The sequence below is a fragment of the Podarcis erhardii genome (genome assembly GCF_964252035.2).
Source record: "Podarcis erhardii genome assembly, chromosome: 10".
Classification (NCBI taxonomy): Eukaryota; Metazoa; Chordata; class Lepidosauria; order Squamata; family Lacertidae; genus Podarcis; species Podarcis erhardii.
Window position 1 is genome coordinate 54,595,630 of NC_138500.1, and position 18,979 is coordinate 54,614,608.

The window sequence follows — 18,979 nt, forward strand, 5'->3', positions numbered from 1 at the left end:
AAAGTACTGCCAGTATTATCCCCAGATTGCAAAGATTCTGGTAGTAAGTTCATAACCGAAGCAACATTTGAATCATAGACGTCTCAGCTCATTCACTTTGCTGGAGCATCCCATTTTTATTGGAATATTGCTGAAATAAATAAAGGGACCAAATTTGGCAAACATCGACAGCATCAAGACTAATTGTATTCCTCTGATTCAGATGCAGTTATGAACCTCTTTGAACGAAATGACACTGCTAGTGTGTAATCAGGGGAAATTGTTTATCTTTCAGTTGGTAACAGTGTGACTTGTTCCAAGTAAATGCTCACAAGGTGTGCAGAGTATTATCAAATCATCCATCCTTCTCTGTAGGTGGTGACATCCCTCTTAAGCAGACCCAGTGTTAGCCAAGAGATATCTGGAACCTAACTTAGGCAATAAGTGCACATCAAATTTAGCAACTTGCAAGAATCAAAAGCTTCTGATAATCAGATAGTTAACCCTTTCACACATTCTGTTTCTTTCAAGCAGAAGAACTGAAATTGTGTAATGTAAAGAACACCAGTTGACTGCAGGCCAACAGGAGGTAGATTGGTTTGGGGATAGGGAGCTACTAGAAAAGTGATAATCTTAATGAAAAATAAGATCCATTTGATTTCAGTGATAAATGACACTGAAACAAAGAACAGGCTAATTCTGAGGTTATCTCTATTTCCCTTTGGAAAGATACTTTTGCAATTAGCTTTTTAAACAAGCAATATTATTTCTGATTAAAAAATATTGAAGAAAGAAATCATATTTGAGACATTTGTCCTACTGAATGTATAAAAAGTGGATGGGCAAAGCAGTCCTATACTCAGTGCTATTTTTTTCTAGAAAAAGAAGTGTCAGAACTCACCATGAACACCTCTCTTGTTCTCTTAGAATGCCAATGGTGCCCACCTGAGAGGTGCTGAACCCACCTGAGAGGTGCTGGTACTGAGTTCCGGCGTGTTCTGCCTGAAAAAAAGCCCTGCCTACACTTAGTATTTACATTATGGCAGGGATGGGAGATGATATTGTTATGGTGCATCTGGCTTTCTACCAGCATAGTGGAGCTTCTGCCAAATCCTAATGCCTCTCAGCTGCTGTAGCTCCAATATAGGATTCTGCCCACCAAGTGTTTTAAGTTTGTTCCTAATTTAATGCTTTTTTGACCTACCACTTGAACATCTTAAAATTCAATTAAAAGGTGCTCTTGTATTATCCTTCTATATAGGACACAAAAAGCTGGTAAAATCCATAGATGTTGAGGACCACCCATGCAGAAATGAAATATTTAACTACAAGGATATCTTGTATTTGGGAACTTATTTGCTGACATTTAATTCTCTGATCCTTTCAGTCCATACAAAATTATTTGCACACAGAAAACGTAAGTAAATGCTTTACAAATTGACTTTTTGAATATTCTGTGGATGTCACAAATAGATTTTGTTGTAGGTGTTTTCTGCTCTGCAATGTTATTGGTTTGCTTTTTTTATCAAGTAAAAAGCACGTTGTGAGCACTAATCCTCTTAAAAAGGATTCTTTAGTTTGCTTCAACAAAAAACAATAAGAGGATATAGGTGTACAGTTTCTAGTAATACATAGGAAAACTCATGTATATTAATTATCACTATTAATTCAACTTGGGCAAGGGGATTAATTATAACAGTTATTATGAAGTAGCCCTCCATAATTATATGCTGTGTCCAAGTGTTCTAAAAAAGAAATCTAACCAATCTGCCAACTTTTTTTTTTTTTTTTGAGAAAGGGGAAGAAGTGGTACAGATTTCATTGGTTAAAAATGCAGTCTCATGTCATTCTAAATCACATTAAGAATCAGTTGAAGTTAAGGAGTGGGTGTTGAACTGTCAGGTTTTAGAAAGAAGAGAAAAACTTGAGACAAGGTTTTTGCGCTTACAAATTCAGATGGAAGGATTTAATCAGCCACTTTCCATGTGCTTCACTGACTACGTGAAATTCTGTCTGTCATATACAGATACAGTGGTGAATGTCTGATGTGTGTTTCATGGCTCCATCTAATTGGATCACTCTGGCACCAGCATCAGACTATGCAATTAGTAAACTGGACAATAACCAAATTTGGATCCATGTTGTTCGATATGTAGATCATGTCATCTTTCTGTGTGAATAATCCGTAGTATACATTCAATGGTACTAGAAAGTTATTACTTCACAATCATTCTCCTATGTTTAAAAGCAACGAGGTTTTTTTTCTTTGAAAAAATGTTTAGGGATACTCTCATTTTGATTCAAGAAAATCACCATTTTATAGTTCAAATCAGGAAAAATAAATACAGTAAATGGACAAAAGTGAAAGATTCACAAAATGTTTAGGGGTACGCGTACCCCTGCACCCCCCCCCCAGACAAAAGCACTGGGTATATATATATGCACACATATATGATTTTGAATTGTAAATTAAGAATTTACTAGATTTTTTTCCCTTGAGAAAATGAAGTCACAGTCTGAAAGTTTAAATATTGGGAACAGAATTTGTTCTCACTAATATGCCAAAAGGATATGATCCTTCAGGTGTTTCTCCTGTACAAGCCCTACAGAAATAAATGGCAAGCAGTGTAAAAGGAAGACCCCCTAGGCTGCTGGGCAGTTTCTGTGAATTTCAATGGAGCCTGCACATATGCCTAGAGTTCTAGAACATATCCCTTTGGGTCTGTGAGAACAGGATGGTGAACTAGATGGACCATTGTCTTGATCCAGCAGGCTTCTCTTATGTTCTCACTATAGCACAGTGTATCATTTAGAAGAGCAATGTGTTTTGCCAGCTTTTGAAAGAAAGTGGCTTGTATCAAGGGATCATGCTCGTTTGTGTGGCAAAACTAATAAAAGGCAGTAAACCAGAGAGCATTCCAAAGTGGTTTAAACAATGGGCACAGAGAAAAAATGCTGCACTTTAGCTTATTAACTTGCATTGAGGAGTATGCACGCACCTCACACTGGAACAAGCGAAAAGTAGTTGACACATTCAATTCTATGAGAGGCAAGAACAACCAGAATGGAATGCAATTATTACTCTCCTTTTGATTTATTGGCCCTTCACAAATTAACACCACCCAATCAGCATGGCTGATAAAATAAGTGCAGAGGTGATTACTTGAACAAATACAGTATGTTGAGAAACTATATATAATCAACAGCCTGATCTTTAGGCCAATGGGTTTTTGTTGGCAGAGTTACTTAAGAAAAAGCACGTCTGGATCATTTTCTTTTTAGTGTTACCCTAGTTGTAAAATGGTACATATCTCCTCCCCCCCCCCCACATACCTTCTTTTGACCAATCAAATTGTATTTTTTTTTCATATTTAGGGGTAGAAGTTAGCTGAATATATTTCTTTAATATCTTGCACATCACCAGAACATAGCAAAGCCAGATGGCTGTGTTTTATGGCCAACATTTGAAAATAAAAAATAAAAGTATTTTAATGACAGTTTAATCATGCATGAGAGTATTTTGGATTAGAAGAAAATGTCTAAGGCACCAATCACCTGCAAATCATGAATTGCCTAGTGAGAAAGGATGCCAGAAACAACGGCCTATTGTGCATGCTTTCCTGGAATCCGAAGTAGGCCTTTGACACAGTAGAAATGGAAGGAGTGTTGAAAGCTGCAGACAATGAAGGCATAGAGGGGACAGATACACTACATAATAACCCCCAAATACCTCTACGTTATTTGAACAGCAGCATTTAAGCTCAGCTTGACAAATCAAGTGAAGAGATCAAACTGAGGAAGTGGTAGGCAAGCAGCTACAGTTTCATTGAAATCCTTCAAGTCTTGCCAGGATAAACGTTTAGAAATATTGAAGACCACTGTACGTGCATTATAACATTTGAGTCACCTTCAGGTTTACAGATGAAAGTGTTTAATGTTCGTTGCAAGTGTTGTGGTCCGTTCTTAGAGAATTCAAGCACAACAGGGACAGGGTCCATCACCTGTCTGTCTCATTGGAACATGGCAGCCTTTCAGTCCTAGTGGACAGATTGAGAATGCTGCAATCCTACATATCATTCTACTTGTAGTAAGCAAACAATGGGATTTTAACTGGCAGGAAACAATCCTAGATGATCTCATCCTGCTTGCCACAAGTAGGTTGCTCCTGCAGCAACAGGGGCATAGTCTGTGTCTCCAAACCATATGGATTAACAGCACTGGGATTCACAGCTGCTATACGGTATTCATGAAGTCTCCCCAAGGTCTACGTCAATGCAATGTCTTTGGGACTAGTGACGTGTAAGTGAATAATGGACTGCAACATTTAAAATATTGTGGAAATGTCTGCCATATTTGTTTGAAAGATCAAATCATCTTGAAAACTGTTAACAAAAACCACCTTTTTCAACAGGTGGTTTATACACACATACCTCTACATTGTAAAAACATATTAAAGCAGTTTACCAATGTAAAATTTAAAATTGGAGACTATCAACTAATTGCCTGCATAAGCATGGTGGCATAGAAAACTTTTCAGCATGTGTTTAAAGGTTAAAACAGAAGGTGCCTGCTGAATCACTACTGGCAGAGCATTCTCAGAACTGGGTCAATGACACTAGAGGCTCGGTTTCTTGTTGCTATCAGATCAGCATAACCAACTCAGGGGACAGCTAACAATGCTCCTGCAGATGATCTCAGTGACTGAGCTGAGGGTATTGGGGTTTAGGGGGTCCCTAAGGTACTCTGGGCGGGACGCGGGAGGAGCTGTGGGTAAAACCTCAGTGCCTAGGACTTGCCGATCGTATGGTTGGCGGTTCAAATCCCCGCGGCGGGGTGAGCTCCCATCGTTCGGTCCCAGCTCCTGCCCACCTAGCAGTTCGAAAGCACTCTTAAGTGCAAGTAGATAAATAGGTACCGCTTTATAGTGGGAAGGTAAACGGCGTTTCTGTGTGCTGCGCTGGTGCTGGCTCGCCAGCTGCAGCTTCGTCACGCTGGCCACGTGACCCGGAAGTGTCTTCGGACGGCGCCGGCTCACGGCCTCTAGAGCGAGATGAGCACGCAACCCTAGAGTCGGACACGACTGGCCCGTACGGGCAGGGGTATCTTTACCTTTAAGGTACCCTGGACCTAAGTTGTTCAGGACTTTGTAAATTAATAAAGGACCTTGAACCTGCCTCAGTAGTAGATTGTGCCAGATGTCAGCAGTATGCCCCCATTAGAGGTCCAGCCGCTGCATTCTGCTAGAGCTTCCAAACCGGGTCCAAATTGTTATTTTGATAAATATATTCTAAAGCCTAGCCGTTGCAAACCTGATGCCTGCAGTTTCCATTAACCCCCTGCAATTTCCATTAACCCCCACCAGTATGAAGTGAGGGCACCAAGCTGGCAAGGGCTGTTCAGATATTCTTTGGACGCACGGGAGTGGGGAGTAGTCCTGCATACCCCAAAGCCACATGTTCATCTTTTTATCATTTATTTTTTGTAACACACATACTGAAGTGTTTTTTTAATTTAAAAAAGTAAAGAACGAGGAAACGAGAAAGAAAATCCAAAACCCCCAAAGGAAATAATGTATCACTAGAACAATCAGTTAACAGTTACATGTTCAGTTTAAGGTTTGACGGAGTCCCTGGACATATAATTGCGTGTACAAGACTCGGGACCCAAAAACACCACCAGTGGGGTCTCTGGCTGCATAGAGGGAACTCTTTCACATGCCATGGGCTATTTCAGAGGATTGTGGGTTCTTGGTCCAATTTCAAGGAACCCTTTCAGTGAACTGCATTTAATAATGGGGAGAAAACTAAGGGCAATATTGGAATACTTATATTTAAGGGAACATGGGAGAAGCAGGCTGTTTGTTAATTGGTGGTCCTGCTTGCTTGATTATGAAGCTTTCACATTATTTCTAGCAAAGGACAAAAGGATTTGGCAAAGGCGCTGTAACACAAGCAACAAAGTACATGAGAGGATAAAAATCAAAATGCCTGCCTTGCAACCTCTTTTGGCTAAAAGGCAGGTATATAAAATAATTGTCCTATATGAGGATCCATGTAGACAGGTCCATGTTTAATTCAGGTTACCAGTTCCTAAGTGTGCCACTGGTTAGCCACTGTGGCAGGCTAATGGTTGGAAACATAAGAGCTGGTAACCAAATTTAAATCAAGTGCTGGCCATATGGAACCCAGCAGGGACATATTTATTTGACCCACCTAGTATCACATTGAAATCAGGCCTTATATTTTAAATTTTGCCCAGTAAAGTAATTCTTATATCAAGCAAGCCACAACCACAACAGTGCTATAATATGTATGCACTATTACTACATTATATGGTATACCACACCACAGTCATAACAATGATAACTCTGTATATTCACCATAATGAAATTATGTAATACACAGCAACCCATAGCATATGCTCTGGGATAGTACAACATATCAAACTCAGGAGGAATTATTTCCAAGTAATAATCACCCATGGCACATCTGTGTATTTCACTGGGGGTTGAATGGAGTTCAAAAGCACATTTATCTCCGTAATGCTCAGCTACCACTGAACTCAACACCACTTAAAAAAGAAAAGAAACAGTATGTGTGTAAAGACTGAGAAGGTAATCATCACTAAGGAGAATTGTATAGTAGTTAGTTATTGGATTCAGTGGCTTGTCAGTAATCAGCACCTAGCAATTTGCATTGTGTTAGCTATTGTATAGCATTTGTGTAATTTATTTCTTCAGACATTATTATTATTAATCATCATCATCATATAAATAAGATGCATGTTTTAATGATATAGAGCTTAAGAAACAAGCTAGGTCAGTGTGACAAATCTGCAATCATCATTAGGAAGGAATTTATTTATTTTTTTCTAGATACCTCATCGGAGACTCCAGTTCATTTTTCAAAGAGAACATTTTAAGTTTCAAAACACTGAAAACTGAAAATGGGGCCTAAGTTGGAAAATATGATTAAAAAAACACACAACACAACCCATTGAGAAAGTTGGGAATTCAAATGTGAATTTTATAGCCTGGGCTCATCTCCATAAAATCACACAAGACTATACTTCTTCGTTTAAACATTAATGTAAGTCAAACAAACTGCTTTAAGGAATGCTTAATGTGTTCATCTTTGTATACAACAAAGTCATTCATAAAAGTTATGCTTTTTCAACCTTGCTGGTTAAAGGAGAATGTGAATAGCTTTCACCACAGGAACTCACTGAGGTAGCAAAACTCTTGAGTGTTGCATGTTTCCTAGAAATTACAGGTTATTGGAACTGGATCTTTTTTGCTCACTTCAGAAGCAATTAACTGGTTGCTGTACACCTGGAGCTTGTTAATTCTAGGAGAGGCCTTAAAGCTACAGTTCACATTTCACTGTAGTCTGGTAAGAAATCAAATAAAAGCGTGATTTTTAAAAGTCAGGTAATGCTTATTCCATATTCCTGGCAAGGAAAACTATTCTATAGAGTTGCTTTGCTTGCTTCCTTTGGCTAGAAAAATCCAATTTCCATCCTGAGAAGCTTCACATCATGTGAATATTTTATTTTCCCCATGAAAATCTTTAAAACGGGAGAAAATGGCACAGGATGTATGTGAAATTGTTTAAAGTCGCTTTAATAGTTCGCTATATAGGGGCTGTGTAACTATAGGTGTTTCTTTGATTACATGGGCTCTGAAACAACCTGCGCTTAGTTTTGGTCAGTTTGGGTGGCTGTTTAATTAACACTTCTGTCAAGACTGAATGATTATACTTTGTAGCTGTTGTTATGATTAAATCAGATGTGCTGATTTAAATATATTAGAAAGACATTTGGAAGATGTTGAGAGGGCAAGTATTCTTCCAAGTGACATGTGCACCTTTGCTTGTCATCCAAAGATGTCAGAATGACATTGTAGAAAGGCAGGAAGGAACTGACTAAGTAAGCAGTTGAGCTAGCACAGTGGTAAGATGTTAAGGCACAAAATAATTCACCCCTAGAACTCAGCTATGACTGAGGACTCAGGCCACAATGAGAAATTTGCAGGGGTAAGTAGAACACCATTGACTCCTTCTGTCACCGGATTCCTGCTGAGTTGGTAGCTGCACAACCTCCTTCTGGTGGTGTCAACACATCGCAGGGAGCAGACCAGTCTCTCATTTTGTAAAACAAAGCTGGGGAATCTGTGGCCCTCCATATGTTGCATAACTGCAACTCTCACCACCCCAAACCATTAGCCATGCTGGCCTGGGCTGTTGGCAGCCCAACATCTCCTGAAGGGCCAGAGTTTCCCCATCCATCCCTACAATATGCTAATTTCTATCCCAAAGTCCTGGCCTGAAAGCACCACTAGTCCCAACTGTGCTTTAAAAAACTGCAGGGTATAGTTGTGTGGATTTTTAAAGATTGGTATAAACAATCTATTTTAAACAATTTCACAAAATGCAATCAACCTAAGCAGAACATTACTTGGTATTGTTTCTGAAAACATGTATTTACAATCTGGGATATCAGCTTCAGCTCCAATTTTCACAAAGCTTTAAAAAAAAAAGTTGAAAGAAACTTCCATTCATTTTCACCTGCAATTTCAGTCGAGCATCAGGAAAGGAAAGAATGTGTTCTGTAGCTTTGAAGATTATTGCTTTCATTTTGTGTGCTGCACACAATGTTTTGCCATGATCTTCCACATCAAATACAGAGCAAAATTGTTTTAGTGCTTAGAGTGGGAACTGTCTTTTTGGGGTCTGAAGTGGACACCGATACACACTTCCAATATAAATGTATGATCCTCCAATATTAAACTTAACTCCACAGCAACCCACATGTTCTTTTATTTGTTCTGGGAAGGGGAAGATAGGCCCAGTTCTCAAAAGCAAAAGCCACACTGAAGAAGATGGGCTTTGCTTCATCAAAATTGAAATATATGCAAAATACAAAGTGAAGGGTTTTTCTGTGGAAGGAATGTCAGCTAGGCTTAGTTCTGGTACTGAAAACATAGGAAGAATCTGCTGAATCAGGCAATGGCACATCTAGTCTAGCATCCAACCAGATTCCTGTGGGGAAACCAGAAGCAGGACCTGAGCGCAAAAGCAGTCTCTCCTCTTCTGGTTTCCAGTAGATGGCATCCAGAAGCATACTGAATTGGGGAGTTCATAATTCTTTTAATTTTAAGAGCATGGTGCTGGTTGCTGAATTTGATGCTTCCAAAACACGCCAAGTAGATCCTGCCAGGCGAACTTTGATCTTTCAAATTTCAGCAGTGTCATGTGTGAGGCTAAAATTTTGTGCCCTCTGCCTCTCATCTTCTGTTTTGCTCAATTTATGATGTCGTAATTGTGGCGCCCTGCAGCACCCCCTAGGCTTGGCACCCTGTGTGGTGGAACCAATCCTGCTGCCCTAAGTTAGACTCTGATCACTCTAAGCTGAGTTGAGACTCTAAGTTTGAAGTCTGAAAATGGACCTACCCCATCCCACTGCCTGTAAGGACCTAGTTCAGTAAAACAAAGTTAATTAATTAGAAGGAAAATTGAAAAAGCACAGCATATATGTGTGTGTGCATGAATCATTAAAAATCATTTGCATGAATCATTAACAATGCCAATTTCTATAGCATCAGTGTATTGTTTGGTGGGGGCTACATTTTATATAGACAGTAAAGGCTGCATACTGCTGTTCCTTTTTTAAAAAGAAAAGTTAGGTCATTTGTTCCAGAAAATAAAATGGATCTAAACCTTCAGACTGCAATTTATAACCCACTTACTCTGGAGTACTCCTACTGAAATCCCGATGAAGTTGGCCTGATTGCTCCATGATTATTCTGGAGTAATAGGTTGTGAATTGCAGCGTCAATGAGTAGGTAGCACATATTCATCATTTCAAATCTCTACCAACCTTTCTCACTGTCTGAGTGTCAGGAAATACCTCTGCTCTGGTTTTCACTTGGCAGTTCCAATTACGTCTCTTCTGTTCTGCTACCTTGACAGGAATAGCACTGAACAATTCAGTTTTACAACAAAGATTCATAGATAACAGCAAACAACATGTTCGTTTTGATCTGGTGATTTCCCAGAAAGTATTCGAATATGTTTCTGTTCATTTGCAGCTCTTAATGGTCATAATAATCATGGATGGTTTTCACAGTTCTCTCATTCCTTTTATCTTGAGTCAAGCCTTTCTTGTTACAGACCTGTCACAATAACAGATACTGTTTCCTTGTGTCTTCATTGTGAGACTGAGTTCTGTTGTAACTATTGTTGGGATTCTAACCCTTCTTAATGACTGATCTCTTTCAAAGAATAAATATTTGCTGGAATCCCCTTTCTTCTTTGGGTTTTATTAGACAATCTGCCCACTGCAGAGAACTTTTTGCTAAATATCTTTGACACCACACAACTTTTAATTAGGACATTAGTATCACAATCCTATTTGTGTCAACTCAGAAATAAGCCCCCTTAAGTTCAACGGGGCTTACTCCCAGGGAAGTAAACACAGGACTGCAGCTTTGGATATTAACCTGTAAAGATATCAAGAAATTCCTTTATAGCTTTAATTGCTGGTAAAATGATTGCACTCTTTACAAATGCTTTGGCAAGTGATCAAGATTATGTTTTTTCAGGTGTTCCATTATATATAGTATAAAAAATAAGTAATTTCAAGGAAATATTGTTTTATTGCAAGGTTATAAACTGTACATATTTTTACCAACCAGTGCAATTGTGTTGATATATTCAGAGGCTTAAACAAACATACGGTGCAGTATAAAATTTATTATACACTCCTGTGCTGAATAGAATGGCACTGCAGCACCAACATCTGGGAAAATATGAGATGTGATATTTTAAAATGCATTCAGTTATGGCGTCAAGCTTATCCCTGACCATATTAATTTCAACATATGCTCCAATTTTAAATTTAATTTTTAGGTGGGCTCCAGAAGGCCATTTTAGGTGTACTTTCAAGCTTGGGCATGCCTAGTGGGATTTTAGACTTCTTTTAATAGTAGGCCTTTGCATTATGATATTGCACAAACTACTTCTGAAAGTCTCCTCAGTTTCTAAAGTGCTTTGGGATATGGCATGATTGTAGTTTGAGATACCTCCAAAGCATAGGATGTGTAGAACTACTGGTATAGTTCTTTGAACCCTGATCTAACTTTCCAATGCACAGTTTGTCCTGAATAAATAGAAAATTGTGTGTGAAGGCTCAGGAGTTACTTTAAAAAAAAAAAAAAGGTAGAGACTGCATTAACCTCAAGCCCTCCAGATGTTTTGGACTTTAAGTCCTATTAGCCTCAGCCAGAATGGCCAGTGGTCAAGGATGATGGGAGTTGTAATCTGAAAATATATGAAGTTAACAGTGTATTCCAGAACAACTTTACTCAGAAATTCCATTGTGTTAAATGAAGCTGACTACAAACAACAGGCTGTTTTCACCTAAATTGTCTGTTCCAGTAAGTAGTTGTAGCAGAACTATCACTAGTATTTTACTCAGTTTCTTGAATTTTTTTTTAAAGTCTTCTGCATGCCTGGGACTGTGATCCTTAAAATACTCTCAAAGAAATCTGCAGAATGACTCCAAGACTATAATTGAAGATTTCTCCTGATGCTGATTTCACCTTTGGAAAAATGGGCCAGAATAAGAAAATATAAGTTGTCAGTGTGTTGTAGAACATGGTGTTTTGTGGTAGTTGGGTTACATATTGCATAAAACCATTCTCACATTTTAATTCTGGCATTTCATGGACAGGAAGCAATTTTTAAAATATTTATCTTGGTGTTCAGCAGCTATTTTATTCTATTAGTCATACTTCTGTCTTGAGTGTGGTGGGTAAACAATATAATTTCCCCAAGATCACTCCACAATCCAGAAATAATTCAGCTCTTTTCAATCTGAGTCTTAGCTATAACAGTCAGAATTCATGTTACAGCCATGTAATGGTATAGATAGGGTTGGGCAAATATGTTAATTTTGTTTTCTCTCAGTTTCTCATCTTTCCAGTGCTATCTTAAAATAGCTATGGTAGCTTGTTCCTGTGGTTGTTTCAGGGAAACTTTTCCAGTTTCCCTGGTACAGTTGTGATTTTATAGATAAATGGGGACAGCACATGGTTTTATACAAAGAATCAAATGAGGCATGACCTTCAGGAATAGATTGTAAAAAGAAATAACATGGTTTCCTTTACTCCATGGCTTTATATATTGAAAGCACTCTGATACCACTTTATCAGTCATGGCTTCCACCAAAGAAGTCTACAAATGTAGTTTGTTTAGGGTGCTGCGAAATGTATATATGTGGGTGTTTCCTAACTATTTTCATCACCCTTAATGAACTACAGTTCCCGTAAATATGTGGTGGGGGGCAGCCATGCCTGTTAGTGGTGTAATGGTGTTTTAAGTGTATGATGTGAATGTGACTGATCAACCTTGCCTGAGAATGCACTGTCACAGCTTCTCTATGTACTTAAGTGCCATGGATATCTAGAAAAGGTGCAACCTACCTGTCTTCTTCCTCTGTGCTTGGGGGGTGTCAAAAATTATAACTCCCCCCTCACACTCATATTTGCTGGTTTGTTTGCTTTTACACTTCAAAGCCTAAGATAGGTGACCAGACAGGTTGCATAGTCTAAACGGCCTCGGCCCAGTATACCTGAAGGAGCGTCTCCACCCCCATCGTTCTGCCCGGACGCTGAGGTCCAGCGCCGAGGACCTTCTGGCGGTTCCCTCATTACGAGAAGCAAAGCTACAGGGAACCAGGCAGAGGGCCTTCTCGGTAGTGGCGCCTGCCCTGTGGAACGCCCTCCCATCAGATGTCAAAGTGATAAATAACTACCTGACATTCAGAAGACATCTTAAGGCAGCCCTGTTCAGGGAAGTTTTTAATCTGCGATATTTTAGTGTATTTTTGGTTTCTATGGAAGCCGCCCAGAGTGGCTGGGGAAACCCAGCCAGATGGGCGGGGTACAAATAATAAATTATTATTATTATTATTATTATTATTATTATTAATAATAATAAAATAAAATCCTAATATTGAAGTGAATGTTAAGGTACTAGCTCCTCCAACCAATAGGCCCATGCATAAACCACAAAGAAAACTGTAACACAGATTGTTACACAAATAAATGCTGGCTTTGTTCTGTTTCTTTGGGGTTTGGGCAGATTTGAGTGATGGAAAGTATTTTACAGGGCAACACAATCTCTTTAAAAAACAGCCACATTGTCAATTAGTTATCAGAGGTGGAAACCACAACTGAGATGGAAGAACTGATACACTAATTACCATGCACGGATATTGGAGAAAGCAGACCTAGTTCTAAAGAGCTTAGCATCGAAATAGAAAAGGCAAACATCAGGTGGAAGAAAAGATTACTTTCCCCATATTATCATAAGAGAAGGAAGATGCTTTGCCCTAGCTTTCTTAAGAGACTTGGCGGACATTCTGTAGGGCCCGTTATAATACAAAACCCAAAACTGAATTTGGCTGCCTCGAGTCTCAGACAATGCCTGTTACAATTATTTTGCCTTGATCTATCAGCTCCCAATGACTAAAGAGGAATGCATCACAGAAGCATCTTTCCCCTTTCCAAAACTCTTCCTATTGGTACCCTGTGAATACCAGGGCCATCAGGAAATTTTGATCTCCCTCACCATACTTGTGTGTGTATTATTTTAATAATTACAGAATGTTTTCCCCAAATACTATATCATGGCAGTTTACAGCAGCAGACACACAGCAGCAGCAGAGAGAAATCTGAAATGGTTAAAGGGGTTTAAGTGACATTTACACAGCGTAGTCTGCACTATTTGCAATTCATCTGTAATCCTGTTAAAGGAGTAATAGCAGTTGACGCAGGCTGAAGATGCTGCAGGTAATAGGAGCAAGGATCAGTCATTCATAGTGTGCTATTCTAGATCTGGCTGGGATCCTTCAGACTCTAAGCCAAATGTTAAACACACTCTAAATGAATGACAAAATACTCAACTACTCTTCTGGCAGTCTTTGTTAACGGTGAAGAGCTTTTGCTACTGTGAATGCTTGAAGCTTTCATGTTTCATCCAAACGTCTATTTTCCAGCTTCTAAGTGTTCCTCAGTCTATTTCTCAAACAGCTATCTGTACAAGATCAGAATATCTGCCCTGGCAGGCTAATCTTATCCTCTGCTATAGCTCTTGGGTGGTCAATGTAGAGGCTATTGGGCACACAGCTGTCTCTCAAACCATGGCAAACTTCCTTTCCTACTGTCTGAACCAATGCTAGGAACTGCAAATTCACAACCCTGGGATTGGACACAAGGGCCTAATGTTGGCTCTGTTTCCCTTCCCTGAAACCCATTAAATGTCTGTAACATGTAAAGGCCTTTCACTGGACATCTCTGTGGGTTAGAGAATAATTCTATGCAGGATGTCCATGATGGAGTGGGGCTCTTGTTTCAGGGTAACAGGCTTGGAAGGCTGAATATGTAAGAACACAATAAAATAAGAAGAGCCTGCTGGATCAAGTCAATGGCCCATCTAGTTCAGCATCCTGGTCTCACGTTGGCCAGCCAGATGCCTGTGGGAAACCCGCAAGCAGGATTCAAGAATACAAGCACTCTCTCCTGTGGTTTCCAGCAGCTGGCATTCAGAACTTTTACTGCCTCCAACTGTAGAGGCAGAGCATAAACATCATGGGCTAGTAGTCATCAATAGCCCTCCCCTCTATGGATTTGTCCCATAGTTTAACTATGCACTGCATAAACACCAACTTTGACATCTGTGCACTTATTTTGAATTCAGTGGGTCTAATCAGACATGATTGGGTGCATAATTACAGCCACAATGATGCTAAATCCATATGCCATTACTGCACAGCATCACAAAACACAGGGCCCCACAAGATGACCTGGTTATTGAGCATTCATCCTGATTAGCTAACACACTTAAATAGTGGTTACACTGTGTCTGGTCTTCACCAAACACTCATTCTGATGTTTGTGCAAGGCGATTATAAAACAATGAGCACTCATCGCACATTCATCCTGATTTGCTTACAGGTGTTTACATGTTTTCCTGTTAGTCATTCATTCATTCTACACTTTTCAATGCATTTCCTGGTCACTTTCTAAGTCTGATTCTTTTAAAAAGTGGATTTGTGCTTTAATCCACTTGAGCAGCACAACCCTAATGTTCTGATATGCCCTCAAATGCCTCCTACAAAAGAGTGACTGTCTGGAGGTACCCACTGTGTACCTGAACCCAGTGTGTACCTGTGTTAATTTGATCTTCAGCTGGTCTTTCAGAGTGATGAATCAACACAACCTCCAAAATGACTTGAGTCTACTAAGGGTTAGCAGAGCAACTAAATTTTCTACAAATAAGTGTCCTTGGGATCTGATTTGCTTGCATTCACATGAAGAAAATAGTAAGTAGACTGGAAATATTTAGTTTCGTATGATTGATACTTATTGCAACAGTCCTTTTTGGAGTCACTCCAGCTGGAGCAATTGTATGTAGTTGGTACATGCATATTGCTGGCACACACAGAACTTCCTTTGTTCCGGCCAATGCAAACACTCCTGTCTGAGGAATTCAATGGAAACCACCACATTGTGAACTGGCCCAAAACTGAATTCATTCACCTCCGTTATATATCACAGCACCATTGCTATGTATTCCGATTCTGTCTAGCACATATTGCCATAAAAGCGTTGCGCATATATCAAAAGGAACAAATATTTTTCTTTGAATCCAGCGATGAAACCACCACTTAATTTTCAGGTAAATTATGAACTATTTCTATGAAACTGCATCTGCTGATTTAAGCCTAAAATAAGACCTGCACTTTTAATTATACAGGAAGACCCTGGGAACAATGTGCTTATTGTATCAAAAGGGACTCTGGGTGACATACCAGTATTATAAATAAAACATATTAACTGGTAAGAGTTACAAAAGTGAGATTGCATCTAAGCCTTTATGAAAATTGTTAATTTCTCACAGATGATTGAACAGCCCCTGTTGTTGTGTATAAATGATGAAAATTGTGAAAATGGTACATAGCTTGCAGTGTGTTATTTTTTGCAAAATAATGGCACAATAATGTTGTTTCAGTGATTAAACTGTCATTATTAATTTTTTATCATTATCATCATCGATTATTAGGCATTTTATCCTGCTGTTTAGAAGAAAAAGGTCCCCATGATAACTTACAAATGCAAGCAAGACTTTCTCTGTATTCAGACTGGGCAGCTTCCAACAAAATAATAAAATACAATGGTGCATCAAATATTAAAAGCTTCCTTAAACAGGGCTGCCTTCAGATGTCTTCTAAAAGTCTGGTAGTTGTTCTTCTCTTTGACATCTGGTGGGAGGGCATTCCACAGGGCGGTGCCACTACCAAGGAGGCCCTCTAACTGCTTCCCTGTAACTTGGATATTCACAGCGAGGGAACCGCCAGAAGGCCCTCGGCGCTGAACCTCAGTGTCTGGACAGAATGATGGGGGTGGAGACGCTCCTTCAGGTATACTGGACCGAGGCTGTTTAGGGCTTTAAAGGTCAGCACCATAACACCAGTCTTAAAAGACCTACATTGGCTCCCAGTATGTTTCCGGGCACAATTCAAAGTGTTGGTGCTGACCTTTAAAGCCCTAAACAGCCTCGGTCCAGTATACTCCCAGTCACCAGTCTAGCTGCTGCATTCTGGATTAGTTATAGTTTCCGGGTCACCTTCAAAGGTAGCCCCACATAGAGTGCATTGCAGTAATCCAAGCGAGAGATTAGACTAGAACATGCACCACTCTGGTAAGATTAGACTAGAGCATGAACCACTCTGGCAAGACAAGTCCGCAGGCAGATAGGGTCTCAGCCTGCGTACCAATGAAGCTGGTAAACAACTGCCCTGGACACAGAATTGACCTGCACCTTTATGGACAGCTGCGAGTTCAAAATGACTCCCAGGCTGCGCACCTGGTCCTTCAGGGGCACAGTTACCCCATTCAGGACCAGGGAGTCCTCTACACTTGCCCGCCTTCTGTCCCCCCAAAACAGTACTTCTGTCTTGTCAGAATTCAACCTCAATCTGTTAGCCGCCATCCATCTTCCAACCGCCTCCAGGCACTCACACAGGACCTTTCAACAGACTGGTAGATAGGCTCTGCAGTTCGAATTTTGTAACTGATTTTTGTAAATTTTATCTGTAGTGCCCTTGATATAAGGAAGGAGGGCCATGCCATTGTTTTCTTCTGTGTCTTGGTTTTTGGGGGGTGTTTCCTTTTGGATTAGCTTCGTAATTAGTCAGAACACAAACCCAAACTTTGGCTCAGATATGTTGACGACACCTTTGTTATTTGGCCACACGGGAAGGAAAAACTGGATAGCTTCCTCACACATCTCAACAACTTACACCCCAAAATACAATTCACTATGGAAATAGAAGCCAACAACCAACTTCCCTTCCTTGACGTCCTAATCTACAAAAAACCTGATGGCTCCCTAGGACACACTATCTACCGGAAAAAAACACACACCAACCGCTACTTACATGCACAATCACACCACCACCCTGCACAAATAAACTCCGTAGCCAAGACTCTCATCTCCAGAACCAAACGCCTGGCTGACAAAGACCACTTGACAACTGAGTTACAGAATCTCTCAAACGTGTTAATTGCCAATGGATACCAGCAAAACAGGATTACGAAGCTAATCCAAAAGGAAACACCCCCCAAAAACCAAGACACAGAAGAAAACAATGGCATGGCCCTCCTTCCTTATATCAAGGGCACTACAGATAAAATTAGCAAAATCCTCCATAAACACAATATCAAAACAGCCTTTTGCACCAACCAAAAAATAGCCAATATCCTCAGAAACCCCAAGGATAAAATCCAGTTGGAAAACCAAGGGATCTATGAAATACCCTGCAAAGTCTGCCCAGCCACGTACATTGGACAAACAAACAGACGAATAAATGCACGTATCGCAGAACACAAGAATGCCGTCAAAAAAGAAGAAAAAACTTCCTCTCTTTTCCAACACATGAAAGAAACAGGACACGAAATTAATTTTGCAGATTCCAAATTGCTCTTTAACACGGAACATCACCACAAGAGAATAATCATGGAAGCCATCGAGATAGAGAAACACCCTCACAACATGAACAAGCGTGACGACACATCCCGCTTGCCAGACATCTGGAAATTAGCCCTCCCCACAAAAACTGACACCAGATCCAGAGGCACACAGAACGCCAACACCAATCAACCACACCAGACCCAAACCCAGACCCTCTCCACAGATGAATTACAGACACCATCCAGTAGCCAATCCATGGTGGCACCTCCGGATGCTGCACCCCCCTGCAATCCCTACACAGATCTGGCTGACACAAGCCACAAAACCACAGCTCGCCCCTATACACGAAGCCAAGCCAGAGCACAACTAAGTACAGTACAGCCATCTTCTCATGAAAACTCTTCACAAAGTTCAAGAGGTCAAGACACAAAGACTTTAGCAACTAATCCACACCTAATGACCCACCTAAGTGGTACTCAGGATATCTCTCAAGAAATCACTCAAGATATCTCTCAAGTAATTAAGGAACAAAAGAAGAAAAGGCACACTAGCCTGGGAACTTCCTCTCTGCCCAGAACATTGGAGGCTATACACCACACCCCCTCTACAGTATTTATAGGAACTCAAACACTGAGATCCTGCTCTGTTCCAGTAACAAGAAGCCGAAAGCACCAGCCTGAAGATGACGAGTGAGACCTCGTCGAAACGTCGCCTAGACACCCCAACTTTTACACGGGAAGACACCCGAGGACACCAAAACCTGCATATATATATATATATATATATATATATATGCTGGTATAGTTCCAGAGGCAAACCATCATGAATGAATAGATCTTTTGTTGTGCTCCTTGATCTCTTTTCTTTGGCTTTTGTTGGAATAAGTCAATACCTTTCTAATTGGGTGTCCTTTTTGGACTTTCTCAGGCTTTAGCATTAAGAAAATCCACCTCTTTAAACACAGA

The 18,979-nt window shown here is 40.0% G+C and overlaps 1 long non-coding RNA gene across 1 annotated transcript in view; it reads right to left on the reverse strand.

The window, feature by feature from the left end:
* Window positions 1-18,979, reverse strand: part of LOC309350915 — an 87,394-nt gene that overhangs the window by 51,774 nt on the left and 16,641 nt on the right. The gene's annotated exons all lie outside the window — the stretch shown is intronic.